The sequence below is a fragment of the Cervus elaphus genome, chromosome 12, assembly GCF_910594005.1.
Source record: "Cervus elaphus chromosome 12, mCerEla1.1, whole genome shotgun sequence".
In the NCBI taxonomy this organism is placed as follows: Eukaryota; Metazoa; Chordata; class Mammalia; order Artiodactyla; family Cervidae; genus Cervus; species Cervus elaphus.
Genome location: NC_057826.1, coordinates 34111004 through 34123219, shown reverse-complemented (window position 1 = coordinate 34123219; position 12216 = coordinate 34111004). Strand labels below are relative to the sequence as shown.

The following is a 12216-nucleotide window of genomic DNA, read 5'->3' as shown; positions in this document are numbered from 1 at the left end:
GTATAGTCATGGTCTTTTGTTAAAACTGGCTTGCTGTTGCAATAGCAGATGGGTGTGATAAAATGGGAACATGTCAACTGTAAAAAGAAACCAATGCAGATTAAATCACAATTAAAAATATCTCTAATGTGAGTCACTAAAATGTTTTTCCTTTGGGTTAACTCTTAATATTGTGTCCTGTTTTTTTAGTCATCTTTTGACAAAACCAAGGAATGAAAAAAAAAAAAGATATGGAGAAAATGACCAGGGGTGGCTTTGAAATTTCTTTATTCAAAGATTTTTAGAACATGGACTTTATCAAGTCAGAGAATCTTGAAAACAAGACAGTTACTTGTAGGAACATGCTGATATGGACTTTTTGCTTTTTCGAGTTGTCAAAAAATGGATTATATTATCAGGAATATCTGGTCCTCTTGTAATATAAGGAGTATCAGAAGAATATTATCCACAGATGCCTTTCAGATGGTGCCTTACATCCCTTATACCGGGGCACAAAGTATAATATATCTAGCATACTTGATCTTTTGCTGAGACAACTTGCAACATTTATAATTGGTCCCAATGCTTAGCTCAGTGCCGAGCCCCAATAAGTGTTCAGCATTTGTTGAATAGAGAAATGAATCATTACGAGTCATATTTCCAAACTGGTGCTTTTCATAGCCATTCTTTGAAAAGCTGTTCCAGGGATTTGTGAGAAAAACTAATCCAACCATGCTATACTTCCCTTTAAAAAAATCCTTCAGTGGCCCTCATCTACTTCAAGTTTTGCCTTTCAGACTTTCCTTCTAAAATTATTTTGACATTATAAAACTAGCATTCTGTGGTCAGAAATTCAAACAACATTGAAAATAGATGTGAAAAAACACATGTCCCTAACTCACCTTCCAAAACATCCAGTTTGCTGGGCATTGTATACCTTTCTATGTATTTGCAGACTATAGTCTTTTCATTTTTGTTTTACACCATTATGCTAAAATATTGCTAAAATAGTGACACTTTGTCCCTCCCCCATTGGCCCGGGTGAACTATTTAATGTCATGGAAGTTAACCTTTTGTGTGTATATTCTCCCAGTCTTTCGCTTGTCTTTAACTTTATGGTGTGTTTGCCCCAAGTAGATACTTAAAATTTGTATTTAGTCAGGTATTTCAGTGTTTTGTGTCTTTTGCTTAGGTAAGGAATTATTTCCCACTAATAGTTTAAAATCATTTCTCATAACTGACAGTATTAAATTTTGCAGTTTATTGTCTGGCACTTTTATGTTTTTATGGTGTAGTAGGTATCTACCTTTTTACTCAGATAATTGGTTTTCTCAGTTTATTCAGACATTCTGCTTTTCCACTCACTGTGCATCTTTAATCATTTAGATTGCTGTTTTCTTGAACTCCTTACGTGTTTCTGATCTCCTTCCATACTTTTTTGGTTACTGTAGTCTTAGCATATTTTTTTAAAAGAGTTTTTATGTTTTTCCCACCTCAGATCTTACTGATTGTTCTTTTCCATCTACTTTTTAAATGTAGATAAGAATCACATACCATAAGGTTCACCTTTTTAAAAAAATAATTTTTATTTTGGCCTTACCGTGTGGCGTGCAGGATGTTAGTTCTCCAGCCAGGAATGGAACCTGCACTCCCTTGAGTGGAAGCAGATTCTTAGCCACTGGACCACCAAGGAAGTCCAGGCTTTTCTTTGGTTGCGGTGCGTGGGGGCCGCTCTCTAGTTGTGGTGCACTGGCCCCTCGTGGCAGCGGCTTCTCTTGTTATGGAGCACAGGCTCTCGGGAGTGTGGTTTCAGGAGTTGCCGCACGCAGGCTCAGCAGTTGTGGGGCGCAGGCTTAGCTGGGGCTCCCCTGGTGAAGAATCTGCCTGCAATGCGGGAGACCTGGGTTTGACCCCTGAGTCAGGAAGATCCCCTGGAGGAGGGTATGGCAGCCCACGCTAGTGTTCTTGCCTAGAGAATCCCATGGACAGAGGGACCTGGTGGGCTACAAGTTCATAGGGTCGCAAAGAGTCAGACGTGGCTGAAGCGACTTGGCACTCCTGCACACACAGGCTCTGTGGCTTGTGGGATCTTCCCAGATCAGGGATTGAACCCATATCAATTATGAAATAATAATCCATTATTTGTTTATATTATGATTTATCTATTCATCCACTGGTGGAAATCTGGGTTGTTTTCCCCTTTGGCTATTCAAGTGTAGTGCTGCTATAAACTTGTGCATGGTATTTTTTTAAGTACCTCTTCTGGGTACATACTGAGGAGTTGACTTGCTGGGTCATGTGGTAATTCTTTTAAAAATGTTTTTTGTTTTTAATTTTGATCTTTGATAAGTTTTTGTACTACTAAACCAAATAGCTTTTAATTTGATTGTTTAATTTGAAAGCCCTGTAACATGTAGTGTGCAAATAATGACAGATTTTTGTCTTTTCCTTGGATGTTTCAATCTTTTTTTTTTTTTTTGGTAATATGATGGCTGGCATCTTTATTCTTGATTCTGAGAGGGAATATTTTTAATGTTTTGCTAATGTGTATGCTATTTTCTGTAAATTTCTGGTAGATTCCTTTTATTAAGATAAACTTTTACTCTCTCCCTAGTTTGCTAAGAACTTTTTTTTAGAATCAGGAATAGGTGCTGGAATATTATTTTCTTTTAAGGATTTATTAAGATGTGGCATCTCTCCTTTAAACTGCTAATGTTTTGGAAGCATTAGGCTTGGTGCTATAATACTGGTGCTTTGGTTGATTCTTGGGTACTTCAGTGGAGTTTTCTTCCCTTTCAGACCAGTCTGAAAACCAATCTGACAACCTCTGTTCTGGACATTTCTGTAGTGCCAAGTTCAGTGATGGTGTAGAGCTATACATGTTAACATACACTCTAGCATGCTGGGAAGGATTGAGGCCAGGAGGCAAAGGGGGCAACAGAGGAAAAGATGGTTGGATGGCATCATCCACTCAACAGCCATGAGTTTGAGCAAACTCCAGGAGATAGTGAAGGACAGGGAAGCCTGTCATGCTACAGTCTGTGGTGTCGCAAAGAGTCGGACACAACTTAGCGACTGAACAACAACAACAGATGTTTATTTTCTTCAGTCCTCTTATTCCCTTCATTTTTTCCTGTAAATTAAACAATTTAAAATCTTGTTATTCAGAGTTAAGAAGCATACTCCTTTACATGTTTATAAATATACTCCATAATTGCCTCTGCTGCTCCTCCTACCTCATTCCTGATTGAAAAAACAAAGCTACAGAGTGCTTTGAATTTTCATTTGGAAATTATATCTGTTTTTAGGGCTGTCATCACCCTAGTAACAAGGAGCCAACTCCATTACTTTTCAAAAGGACTTAAAAACAATCCAAATACCTTTTCATAGGTGAGACTGCAGGCCTGCTCAAGGTGTGTCTAAACATTCTCCGCATGCACGAAATACAACTGAGGTAGTTTGCAAAGGAGAATAAGTAAAATCTGAAATCTGGAGTTGAGAGGCTCCATCACATTACGAAGACTTCCAAACAAATCCTGGTGGGCTCTACTTTCTGCCTGAGGATGATCAAGTAGCTTCCTGTTAATAAGGCTCATTAATATGATTACCACACTCCACCCTCTAGTCCACATTGAAGATGACTGGTAGAGAAGGTCTAGGGGACTAGAGAATCAAAGGATGTGAAGGTTAGAAGTGATATTTACTTTTTATTTGATGCACTACATAGCATGCAGGATCTTAGTTCCTTGACTAGGGATCAAATTTGCTACCCCTTTAGTGGGAGCTGAGTCTTAACCACTCGGCTACCAGGTGGGGGCCACAGGTAATCTTTGGTATAAACATGTTGTGGTTAGATTTTGAAGTGCCTTGTCTTAGATCTTTCTATGGGACAACGTTGTTTGGGGCCTATGTCTTTAGAGATTTTCCTGAACAATTGGTTTAAAGCTAAGATCTGAGAAGAAGGTTGGTGGGAAGAAAAAAGACAGATCGTGATGTGAGATTTGTCGCCTGAAACATCTACCCTGATTTTATCTAATCTTTTAGCTTTTATGAGTAGAATTAAAGAGCTTAGGAAAATCCAAGTATAATTCATTTTAGACTAGCCAAATAATTTTTTGTATGGATAATAATGACCCCCCCCCCCAAAAGCATAAGTTTAATTGTTATATCAGGAAAAAGGGAAAGTTTGAGATGCTTATTAGATATCCAGGTAGAGATTTCAAATAGTCAGTTTACAAATCTGGAGTCCTGCAGAAAGGTTGGGGGCTAGCCACTTTGCGCAGTGTGTTGGTTAATTTATTAACCATTACCCCTGGGGTTGTGGGGAGCCTAGACTGTTAGTTCCCAAACTGTTTGAGGAGCCCTGAGGTATCATAGCTAACTTGGGCAGAATGTTTCAAATTTCCAGGAAAACAGTACAGATGGTGCATGTGCTTGACATGTGTTTTTTAAAAGTTTTAAAAAAGATGTTTGAGTTCTGTGCGTGTGTGTGTGCCCTATGCTGCTGGCATCAACTGAGTGCAGTTTTTGTATGTGCGCCTATTGTTTCTTGGAGAAGGAAATGCCAACCCACTCCAGTATTCTTGCTTAGAGAATCCTGTGGACAGAGGAGCCTGGTGGGCTGCCATCTGTGGGGTCGCGCAGAGTCGGACATGACTGAAGCGACTTACCATGCATGCATGCATTGGAGAAGGAAATGGCAACCCACTCCAGCGTTCTTGCCTGGAGAATCTCATGGAGGGAGAATCCCATGGAGGGAGGAGCCTGGTAGGCTACAGTCCACAGGTCGCAAAGAGTTGGACACGACTGAGCGACTTCATTTTTTTTATGCCTGAATATATTACTAGTGCAAGATGCATATACCTCTCGCTTCCATTTCTCTCCATATTTACCTTTATGTATCGTATATGTTTTATTCATGTCTCCCACCTAGAACACAGGTTTGATGAGAATGAGGATTTTTGTACTTGCCTAGTGTTATACCCGCAACTTCTGAAATATTTCCTGGTATATGCTCAGTACATGCTCAGTAATACTGAGTGAATTATTGAAAGATCTCTTCTACAACTTAGCTTTCAAACTGTAAGATTTGAATAGAAGGAGAAATAATTACCCTTTAAAAAAAATTGTGTTTATTTTTGGCTGTGCTGGGTCTTTGTTGCTTTGCATGGGCTTTCTCTAATTGCGGCAAGTGGGTGTTTCTCTTCCTTGAGGTGCGCGGGCTGCTTATGGTGCAGAGCACAGGCTGTAAGATGCCCCAGCTTCAGTAGTTTCCGCTCCTGGGCTCTAGAGCGAGGCTTTGTAGTTGTGGCACATGGGCTTAGTTGCTCCTTGGCATGGGAATCTTCCCAGATCAGGGATCAAACCTGTGTCCCCTGCATTGGTAGGTGGATTCTTATCCACGGGGCTACCAGGGAAGCCCAGAAATAATTACTTGAACATTCAAATTAGAGACTAGAAATGGTTCTATACTTGTGAAATGGGAGAAAATTCACCAAAGGTGAATTTTTTAGGTTTAAGATTGGTGAAAATCCTCAAAGTGAAGGGGCCCTCTTTCTTTATGCCCCTCTAGAAAGTAGCAGTTTGAGTGCATCACCAGTGTTGCCCATCTGGATGAGGATGGACCAGCCTTTTTTGTAGTTTTAATCAAATAACTGTGGTATATACTTACAGATACATTAACAGTTTTTTCTATGCTGTTGTCATCCTCTTTTTCACTGTATAACTTCTGGTCTTGGGAGCAGTATCTTGTAAATTTGAAGAACGTATGAATACCATCTGAAGGAAGAACTTTATTGAGGCCCTTCAGTATGAGTAGAATTGAAAATTTTTTTACATTATAATGTAATTAAATATACATGAACAAAACTAGTAAACTTTGTATGCTTCTCGATTTACATAACTATCAAGAGAAAATAGATGCATAATGTATACAATACTTCAGTATTGTTTTGATGTTACTTTGAATAAAGTTTGGAAACTAAATTGACACATGCAATACAAATGCTGCCATTCAGTCTGCAGATTCTTTTGTGTTTGTCATGTTTTAAAGATACTGTGGTTACTCACACACTACTTTTTCGCCATTTGAACTGCTGCTGAAACCTTTGTTAACATTGTTTGGCTTTCATTTTGAATTAGAGTTTCAGACATATTGTAGCATATCTGTAGGTATTAAATAATTATTTTCCAAGCGAATTCAGGAACTGAAGAATGTTTTGTTTAATCATGCGTTAGTGTTTTAATATTTTTCTCACACAGACATTCCGCTCAGTAAAAGAAAGAATTAGAGTGAATGTCACTCTGCATGAGGACACTCAGTGTGTGTGCAACACTCAGTAGAGGTTTCTTGTTTTTTTTAAAAGAAAAAGAAGTGTTGACTTTTATTTATTTATTTGCGGCTGTGCTGGGTGTTTACCGCTGCACGCAGGCTCTCTCGTGGTTACTCTTCATTGTGGTGTGAGGTCTTCTCATTGCGGTGGCTTCTCTTGCTGCATAGCATGGGCTCTAGGGGTGTGGGCTTAGTTGCCTCTTGGCACGTGGAATCTTCCCACACCAGGAATCAAACCTGTGTCCCCTGCATTGGCAGGCTGATTACTAAGCGTTGGACCACCAGGGAAGTCCTGAATAGGCTGATTTTAAAATGTCTGCTGTCTTCCCTTGTAGCTCAGTCGGTAAAGAGTCTGCCTGCAATGCAGGAGACCCGGGTTCGATCCATGGGTCGAGAAGATCCCCTGGAGAAGGAAATGGCAACCCACTCCAGTATTCTTGCCTGGAGAATCCCATGGATGGAGGAGCCTGGTAGGCTACAGTCCATGGGGTTGCAAGAGTTGCACATGACTTAGCGACTAAACCACCACCACCAAAGTGTCTACTTTTAGGCGGACCTGGGCTCAGCACTATCACCTCTCCCAGGTGATGCATGTTAGCTTTTGGTTTGCCCCTGGGAAATTTTTAGTTCTTTGCTAATCACTGTAGAAGATGTTTTGGATACAGAGCTTTTTTACATTGTCTTAAAACTAGGAGGGAAGGGTTTAATACAAAATGGGACTGTCAGTTCCTGAAGTAAAACATATTGAAGAATGTTTTCATAAAGAGAACTCGGTGAGCCTCTTTATTTATTTAAATCTTTTATAACTTAAAATATGATGTTTTAAATTTTTAGCATATCAGAAGATGTTGACCTCTGAAGTAATGACTACATCACTACTGTGATCTTGAGCAGGTTTCAGTTTCTGGGCTTTTATCTCCTTTTCAGCACAGTGGTTGCAGGCTGTGAACTACAAAAACACTGAGGAATATGAAGTTTGTGGTGACATGAGGACCTCAAAGGGATAGGTGGACATGCAGAGATCGGGGAGAAAGAAGGAGCAGCTGGCTCAAAGACCCCAACATGCACATAAGCTGAGGGACAGAAAGAGGGCTCAGTGAGATGCTTATGAAAGTGCTTTGTAGATACAAAACATTCCTTGCAGCTCAGGTGCTGTTTTGTTTAGGAAAGATGTTTGTTTTCTTTTTCCGATGGATTGGTTTATTAGCTACAGGGCCATCTTGCCTGGCGAGTAGGATCCTGCTTTGAGGATGGAAAGCAAGAATTATACCCATGAGTCACAAATTCTAGCAGTTTGTGAATTAAGATTACTGTTATGTCATTAAAAATCTTGTGTATAAGATTGGGCAGTAGGACAGAGGAATAAGCTTGTTAATAAAAATTTAGGGGAGAGAATTTTGTTTGGCTTTGCTGTTTGGTATCTGTAGTTTTGCATATATTTAACCCAGCACTGAAATCTGATCAGGTTTTCCTTTGTGGTTTGCTTTGTTAATAATTGAAGTACCTCACGGTTCTGGGTGTGAACTCTGCATGCTTTATCTAACTAATTTAGAACCAGGGAAGTTAGGGCTTTCTATTGAAGTAATTAAAGCATTATGGTGTTTTTTTAGTGTAAGTTATATATATATTTCTGTGTAAGTCATATATATATATATAATAAACATAACTTACACAGAAAAAACCAAAACATTATAATAGGACATAGTTTATGCTTTTATATACCTTAAAGATGGAAGCTTTAAAAATTTTGTGTCCTCTTTCTAGTTTGGATGTGCAGGAGCCTGTTTATCATCAGTTTTGTTAACACTGATGTTTGGGTTTTTTTTAATCTATATGTAAACATGACCTTAGACAACTGTGTTTAATATCCTAAAGAATCATGTGGAGACTTCACAGTGTTTCTTACTGAAATTTAGAATCTATTTATTTTAGTATTTAAAGGATGTGATTGGGGCTTTGAAAGTGAGAAGGAGGTTGCCTAACTCATAGCTGAATGCCTGCATATCTAGATTGTTCTGTTCTGGAGGTTCTTAGTAACAGGAAAGTTTTTATTGTAGCTAAAGTGACAGTATATGGAAATGTGTGTTTGTGCATGGCTGGTGAGCAGGATTTTCTTTAAAAGCTGATACTCCATAGGAATGTTTTAGGTAATTAGAGTGCTGGAAAAATGCTGCTGCTCAAGCCTAGCTACGTTTTGTTTTGCAGAAAACTGACCGTGGGCTGGAGAGCCTCTGAGTCTCCACCTCACATACCTCCCATCTCTGAGAGAGCAGGGTGCTAGATCAGGAAATGATGGGTGGAGCTGCTTAGTTGCATCAACTTCCTGGGCTGCCCAAGCATTGATTAATCAGACACGCCTAACCTTCCAGTTAAGAGGTTATGCTGATTGGCTGACTTCTTTTAAGTCCTCAGGCTTGACATTCATGCTTGCCATGTGCAGGGCACTTAGCTGCATGCTTTATAAGAGGTACAGAAAGGAGTAAGATTATTCTTACCTTTCAGGAGCTTAAGTGTAGTAGGGGAGATGGAGACAAGGTAGACATGGTTAAGTGTCCCAAGAGAGTATTCTGAGAATTCAAACAAGGCTTATAGTAACCTTTGGTGGGTAGAGGTGAAGCTGTGGATGAGACCTAGGCAGGGAGGGACCCAGTTTGGTTTCAGTAGTTCTTTGGATAAAGAGTGATAAAGATACTGACAGGTGGGGAAGAAAGGTCAGATGGCTACTGTGAAGGTGAAGGGAAAAGGAGGAGGAGGAGCCAGAGCAGCAGCTATTTAATCATCAGTCCTGAGATTTCCCAAAAATTCAGTCCAAAGTTGTTTTTGTGGATATTCTGGCATTTTTCTGGGGCAGAGAACTCAGACCTTTTCTCAGATTCTGAAAATGATCCAGGTTCCAAGAAATTTGAGAACCACTGTGCTGAGTTTTCAACCTTAGATGACTGAGAAGATGTTGAGGCTTTGTAATGAAACAAGGAGATCATGTGGCACAACTTTTCTTGTGGGAGGTAAGGTGGAATTTGGGGCTTATTTCTAAGATTATGAAATAGTCCCCTGAGTGGGGAGGTTGCCTTGTCAAACTGGGTGTCCCACCTAGCAAGTTAGATGGATCCGTTAATGATCTGGTACAACCCCGAAGGGCAGGTGTTTTCATTCAGAGGAGTTCCTTAACATTATTTGCCCCTGTATTTGGAGTCCAGATTGATGAAGATGTGGGAGACGAGGATGCTACTGTAGAATAATTCTGGCATTTTTCTTAGAATTCCTCTGTGTAAAGTGATTTGTACTTGACCCAATGAGGGATTTATAAAATTTCAGACAGGGATATACTCTTAAGGAGTTGATGATATGTAATGCTTTTTCTTTGGCTTTTTGTTCAGCTTGGATCTGTGTATGTTCAGTTATCTTTGGGTCTTTGATTATTTCCTGGGCAAGAGAAACATTTCTGTTAAAATGAACTTAAAGTGAATGTGGTCTGTGACAGTTGTAAATAAACACTGTACTTGTAATTAGGAACCTGTGTACAGACCATTTAGTGACTTTGTAGACAAATCATTTGATTGTTTTACTAATTGTTATATACATATATGTGTATATACTCATACATGGCCTCATATAAAATATTATGAAGCACATTTTAAAAATGACCCAGCAGGAATTCCCTGGCAGTCCAGTGGTTAGGGCTTCGTGCTTCCACTGCAGAGGGCACAGGTTTGATCCTTGGTCAGAGAACTAAGATCCTCATGTGCCACGTGGCAAAGCCTAAAAAAAAAAAATGACCTAGCACTTAGTATTTGTTATACTTAGTTGGTCAGCTTCCACAGGGTTCGCTTCCACATTGGTGAAATGGGAATAATAAATAATAATAGTAATTTTATGTATCTCATAAAATTGTCCTGAAGATGAAGTTAATACATATACATACATAATCAAACTCCATAGTGTACAGCTTAAGTACTCAGTAAATATCAATGGTTACATTATTAATAATATTAATATTTTAATATTAATACTGTAATTTCCCCCTTCCCCATGAGTGAATGTGGGGGGTGACTGTTGTTAGAAAAGAATTTGCAATAAGATATCTTTAAATAGCAAAATTTCATGTGTATTTATTTAAATATTTATATTTTTCTTTAAAGTTGTGAAAGTTAAGAGCATTTTTTGCAAGGCAGATTCAGGTATTAAGCTGCACATTTAGGTTACAGAATGAGGGACTGACAGCCGTATTTGTTTGAGAAATGAGTTGGTTGGTCTTGACCACTGTTGTCTTTCAGTTCTTTTTTATTTGACTGCCTGTGTGTTTGTCTCCCTTTTCTCATCTTTTTTGTGCCTTCTGGTTTATTTCCTGTTCAGTTTTCAGTAAAGGGCATGAAGAACTTCTGTTGGTTGGTGCCCTGGGTGTGAACCAGGAAGGAGTGCTGCATCACACAGCCTGGGACTTATCCGGGACGGGTTTAACAATAATCCCTGCAGAGCTCCCTAACCAGGGACCCTGTGAATTCCAGTTTTCTCCCTCTAATCAGAGGGTATGCAGGTCCAACTGTGTGTGCATGATGGACATTTCTGGACTCAGCCATCCATCATTTTCAGATGCTTCCATTTATTTATTTCTCCTTTTAAAAAACCAGTAATTCTGAGAAAATTTAGTTAGGTAACAAATACAGAGGTGGTTGGATGGCACCACCAACTCAATGGACATGAGTTTGAGTAAGCTCCGGAAGTTAGTGATAGACAGGGAAGCCTGGCATGCTGCAGTCCACGGGGTTGCAAAGAGTCAGACATGACTGAGTGACTGAACTGAACAAATATAGAAACAATAGAATGATAAACCCCGCTTTGCTATTGCTCAGCTTCAATAATTTGTCATCTAATTGCCAATCTTGCTTGATCTGTACTCTGAACCACTTCTCCCCCCCCCCCTTTTTTTTTTTTGATGTGGACCATTTTTAAAGTCTCTATTGAATTTGTTATAATATTGCTTCTGTGTTTGTGTTTTGTTTCTTTTTTTCTGGCCCCGCACCTCCTGCATTGGAAGTCAAAGTCTTAACCACCTGACCACCAGGGAATTCCTTCCCCCATTTTGTTTTGAAAATGTATCATTTAAGCTTAAAAGATTTTAGGATGTATATCTAAGAGATGAGGACTTAAAATTACATACATATATGCACACATATATATTAATTTTTTCTGTCTCCTGTATTCCCTCTGAGACTAGCGTGAAAGGATTGGCCAGAATAGAACCGAATTTTTTTTAAGTGTCTTTTTTCCTCCATCAGGAGTATGTAATGTCTGGTTGTGTTTCCGTTCTGTGATGTTAGCAGCTGCTGATGATCGTTGCCTAGATCCATTAATTCAGTAAAATTTGGAAAATGGTGATATCTGTTGTCCCTTCTGTTTATTTTGAATCAAAACCCGTCAGGAAATAAAATTTTACTTAACACATTTAATGAATTAAGCCTTTTATTTTGAATTAATATTTTTTTCTCTGACTTTGTAGCAGTGATTAATATATAGTATGTGATTTGGTGTTGAGATGTTCTACATGCTGTAGCTGATTACTTCAGGATGACTTCAGACCCACCTAGTTCATCCAGTTATGAAATTGTCTTGGATTGCTTACTGGTGGTTATTTCCTAGCAAGAAATAATTATTAGGGATAAATATGCCTTATAATTAGTATGTACTTGCCTACTTGTATATTATTAATTGCTGTTTTAAAGTCTTATTTGCTTATGTAAGTCATTTCTTTTAATGAGCTTATGCAATTAATTTAAAAAAATCATTTCTAGGCAAAAAATATGATTGATTAAAAATCATTTCTGGGTCAAAGATATGTCTGCGTAGTGTAGTTAACTGTGGGATTACTTACTGAAGACCTTGGTTTCAAAATTGGGCATTTTTTTGGT

At 38.8% G+C, this 12216-nt stretch overlaps 1 protein-coding gene across 3 annotated transcripts in view; it reads left to right on the top strand.

Annotated features, from left to right (window-relative positions):
- FBXO34 (F-box protein 34) overlaps positions 1-12216 on the top strand; it is a 70057-nt gene that overhangs the window by 44183 nt on the left and 13658 nt on the right. The gene's annotated exons all lie outside the window — the stretch shown is intronic.